The sequence below is a fragment of the Musa acuminata genome, unplaced genomic scaffold (genome assembly GCF_036884655.1).
Source record: "Musa acuminata AAA Group cultivar baxijiao unplaced genomic scaffold, Cavendish_Baxijiao_AAA HiC_scaffold_202, whole genome shotgun sequence".
Taxonomy (NCBI): Eukaryota; Viridiplantae; Streptophyta; class Magnoliopsida; order Zingiberales; family Musaceae; genus Musa; species Musa acuminata.
Genome location: NW_027020472.1, coordinates 40,001 through 45,000, shown reverse-complemented (window position 1 = coordinate 45,000; position 5,000 = coordinate 40,001).

Genomic DNA, 5,000 nt, shown 5'->3' with positions numbered 1-5,000 from the left:
CCCGGGGGGTTCCAGGGTGCTGAGATGGCTGACGTTTTGCTCCGCTCTCGACGGTCACCGCGCAATGCAAGAACAGGCCAAAAACTGGCCAAAACGGCCCAAAAACGGGCCAAAACTGGCCATTTTTGGCTGCGCGAGCGGCGAGCGGCGGACAGCGAGCGAAGCGAGAGGCAGCACCGTCCCTGCTATACGAAAGCCCCATCCAGCCCTGTGCCACCCGGGGGGTTCCAGGGTGCTGAGATGGCTGACGTTTTGCTCCGCTCTCGACGGTCACCGCGCAATGCAAGAACAGGCCAAAAACTGGCCAAAACGGCCCAAAAACGGGCCAAAACTGGCCATTTTTGGCTGCGCGAGCGAGCGGCGAGCGGCGGACAGCGAGCGAAGCGAGAGGCAGCACCGTCCCTGCTATACGAAAGCCCCATCCAGCCCTGTGCCACCCGGGGGGTTCCAGGGTGCTGAGATGGCTGACGTTTTGCTCCGCTCTCGACGGTCACCGCGCAATGCAAGAACAGGCCAAAAACTGGCCAAAACGGCCCAAAAACGGGCCAAAACTGGCCATTTTTGGCTGCACGAGCGAGCGGCGAGCGGCGGACAGCGAGCGAAGCGAGAGGCAGCACCGTCCCTGCTATACGAAAGCCCCATCCAGCCCTGTGCCACCCGGGGGGTTCCAGGGTGCTGAGATGGCTGACGTTTTGCTCCGCTCTCGACGGTCACCGCGCAATGCAAGAACAGGCCAAAAACTGGCCAAAACGGCCCAAAAACGGGCCAAAACTGGCCATTTTTGGCTGCACGAGCGAGCGGCGAGCGGCGGACAGCGAGCGAAGCGAGAGGCAGCACCGTCCCTGCTATACGAAAGCCCCATCCAGCCCTGTGCCACCCGGGGGGTTCCAGGGTGCTGAGATGGCTGACGTTTTGCTCCGCTCTCGACGGTCACCGCGCAATGCAAGAACAGGCCAAAAACTGGCCAAAACGGCCCAAAAACGGGCCAAAACTGGCCATTTTTGGCTGCACGAGCGAGCGGCGAGCGGCGGACAGCGAGCGAAGCGAGAGGCAGCACCGTCCCTGCTATACGAAAGCCCCATCCAGCCCTGTGCCACCCGGGGGGTTCCAGGGTGCTGAGATGGCTGACGTTTTGCTCCGCTCTCGACGGTCACCGCGCAATGCAAGAACAGGCCAAAAACTGGCCAAAACGGCCCAAAAACGGGCCAAAACTGGCCATTTTTGGCTGCGCGAGCGAGCGGCGAGCGGCGGACAGCGAGCGAAGCGAGAGGCAGCACCGTCCCTGCTATACGAAAGCCCCATCCAGCCCTGTGCCACCCGGGGGGTTCCAGGGTGCTGAGATGGCTGACGTTTTGCTCCGCTCTCGACGGTCACCGCGCAATGCAAGAACAGGCCAAAAACTGGCCAAAACGGCCCAAAAACGGGCCAAAACTGGCCATTTTTGGCTGCACGAGCGAGCGGCGAGCGGCGGACAGCGAGCGAAGCGAGAGGCAGCACCGTCCCTGCTATACGAAAGCCCCATCCAGCCCTGTGCCACCCGGGGGGTTCCAGGGTGCTGAGATGGCTGACGTTTTGCTCCGCTCTCGACGGTCACCGCGCAATGCAAGAACAGGCCAAAAACTGGCCAAAACGGCCCAAAAACGGGCCAAAACTGGCCATTTTTGGCTGCACGAGCGAGCGGCGAGCGGCGGACAGCGAGCGAAGCGAGAGGCAGCACCGTCCCTGCTATACGAAAGCCCCATCCAGCCCTGTGCCACCCGGGGGGGGTTCCAGGGTGCTGAGATGGCTGACGTTTTGCTCCGCTCTCGACGGTCACCGCGCAATGCAAGAACAGGCCAAAAACTGGCCAAAACGGCCCAAAAACGGGCCAAAACTGGCCATTTTTGGCTGCACGAGCGAGCGGCGAGCGGCGGACAGCGAGCGAAGCGAGAGGCAGCACCGTCCCTGCTATACGAAAGCCCCATCCAGCCCTGTGCCACCCGGGGGGTTCCAGGGTGCTGAGATGGCTGACGTTTTGCTCCGCTCTCGACGGTCACCGCGCAATGCAAGAACAGGCCAAAAACTGGCCAAAACGGCCCAAAAACGGGCCAAAACTGGCCATTTTTGGCTGCGCGAGCGAGCGGCGAGCGGCGGACAGCGAGCGAAGCGAGAGGCAGCACCGTCCCTGCTATACGAAAGCCCCATCCAGCCCTGTGCCACCCGGGGGGTTCCAGGGTGCTGAGATGGCTGACGTTTTGCTCCGCTCTCGACGGTCACCGCGCAATGCAAGAACAGGCCAAAAACTGGCCAAAACGGCCCAAAAACGGGCCAAAACTGGCCATTTTTGGCTGCACGAGCGAGCGGCGAGCGGCGGACAGCGAGCGAAGCGAGAGGCAGCACCGTCCCTGCTATACGAAAGCCCCATCCAGCCCTGTGCCACCCGGGGGGTTCCAGGGTGCTGAGATGGCTGACGTTTTGCTCCGCTCTCGACGGTCACCGCGCAATGCAAGAACAGGCCAAAAACTGGCCAAAACGGCCCAAAAACGGGCCAAAACTGGCCATTTTTGGCTGCACGAGCGAGCGGCGAGCGGCGGACAGCGAGCGAAGCGAGAGGCAGCACCGTCCCTGCTATACGAAAGCCCCATCCAGCCCTGTGCCACCCGGGGGGTTCCAGGGTGCTGAGATGGCTGACGTTTTGCTCCGCTCTCGACGGTCACCGCGCAATGCAAGAACAGGCCAAAAACTGGCCAAAACGGCCCAAAAACGGGCCAAAACTGGCCATTTTTGGCTGCACGAGCGAGCGGCGAGCGGCGGACAGCGAGCGAAGCGAGAGGCAGCACCGTCCCTGCTATACGAAAGCCCCATCCAGCCCTGTGCCACCCGGGGGGTTCCAGGGTGCTGAGATGGCTGACGTTTTGCTCCGCTCTCGACGGTCACCGCGCAATGCAAGAACAGGCCAAAAACTGGCCAAAACGGCCCAAAAACGGGCCAAAACTGGCCATTTTTGGCTGCACGAGCGAGCGGCGAGCGGCGGACAGCGAGCGAAGCGAGAGGCAGCACCGTCCCTGCTATACGAAAGCCCCATCCAGCCCTGTGCCACCCGGGGGGTTCCAGGGTGCTGAGATGGCTGACGTTTTGCTCCGCTCTCGACGGTCACCGCGCAATGCAAGAACAGGCCAAAAACTGGCCAAAACGGCCCAAAAACGGGCCAAAACTGGCCATTTTTGGCTGCACGAGCGAGCGGCGAGCGGCGGACAGCGAGCGAAGCGAGAGGCAGCACCGTCCCTGCTATACGAAAGCCCCATCCAGCCCTGTGCCACCCGGGGGGTTCCAGGGTGCTGAGATGGCTGACGTTTTGCTCCGCTCTCGACGGTCACCGCGCAATGCAAGAACAGGCCAAAAACTGGCCAAAACGGCCCAAAAACGGGCCAAAACTGGCCATTTTTGGCTGCACGAGCGAGCGGCGAGCGGCGGACAGCGAGCGAAGCGAGAGGCAGCACCGTCCCTGCTATACGAAAGCCCCATCCAGCCCTGTGCCACCCGGGGGGTTCCAGGGTGCTGAGATGGCTGACGTTTTGCTCCGCTCTCGACGGTCACCGCGCAATGCAAGAACAGGCCAAAAACTGGCCAAAACGGCCCAAAAACGGGCCAAAACTGGCCATTTTTGGCTGCACGAGCGAGCGGCGAGCGGCGGACAGCGAGCGAAGCGAGAGGCAGCACCGTCCCTGCTATACGAAAGCCCCATCCAGCCCTGTGCCACCCGGGGGGTTCCAGGGTGCTGAGATGGCTGACGTTTTGCTCCGCTCTCGACGGTCACCGCGCAATGCAAGAACAGGCCAAAAACTGGCCAAAACGGCCCAAAAACGGGCCAAAACTGGCCATTTTTGGCTGCACGAGCGAGCGGCGAGCGGCGGACAGCGAGCGAAGCGAGAGGCAGCACCGTCCCTGCTATACGAAAGCCCCATCCAGCCCTGTGCCACCCGGGGGGTTCCAGGGTGCTGAGATGGCTGACGTTTTGCTCCGCTCTCGACGGTCACCGCGCAATGCAAGAACAGGCCAAAAACTGGCTAAAACGGCCCAAAAACGGGCCAAAACTGGCCATTTTTGGCTGCGCGAGCGAGCGGCGAGCGGCGGACAGCGAGCGAAGCGAGAGGCAGCACCGTCCCTGCTATATACGAAAGCCCCATCCAGCCCTGTGCCACCCGGGGGGTTCCAGGGTGCTGAGATGGCTGACGTTTTGCTCCGCTCACGACGGTCACCGCACCACGCAAGAACGGACCATAAACAGGCCAAAACAGCCCAAAAACGGGCCAAAACTGGTCATTTTTGGCTGCGCGAGCGAGCGGCGAGCGGCGAACAGCGAGCGAAGCGTGAGGCAGCACCGTCCCTGCTATACGAAAGCCCCATCCAGCCCTGTGCCACCCGGGGGGTTCCAGGGTGCTGAGATGGCTGACGTTTTGCTCCGCTCACGACGGTCACCGCGCCATGCAAGAACGGACCAAAAACAGGCCAAAACAGCCCAAAAACGGGCCAAAACTGGCCATTTTTGGCTGAGCGAGCGAGCGGTGAGCGGCGAACAGCGAGCGAAGCGAGAGGCAGCACCGTCCCTGCTATACGAAAGCCCCATCCAGCCCTGTGCCACCCGGGGGGTTCCAGGGTGCTGAGATGGCTGACGTTTTGCTCCGCTCACGACGGTCGCCGTGCCACGCAAGAACGGACCAAAAACAGGCCAAAACAGCCCAAAAACGGGCCAAAACTGGCCATTTTAGGTTGCGCGAGCGAGCGGCGAGCGGCGAACAGCGAGCGAAGCGTGAGGCAGCACCGTCCCTGCTATACGAAAGCCCCATCCAGCCCTGTGCCACCCGGGGGGTTCCAAGGTGCTGAGATGGCTGACGTTTTGCTCCGCTCACGACGGTCACCGCGCCACGCCAGAACAGACCAAAAACAGGCCAAAACAGCCCAAAAACGGGCCAAAACTGGCCATTTTTGGCTGCGCGAGCGAGCGGCGAGCGGCGAACAGC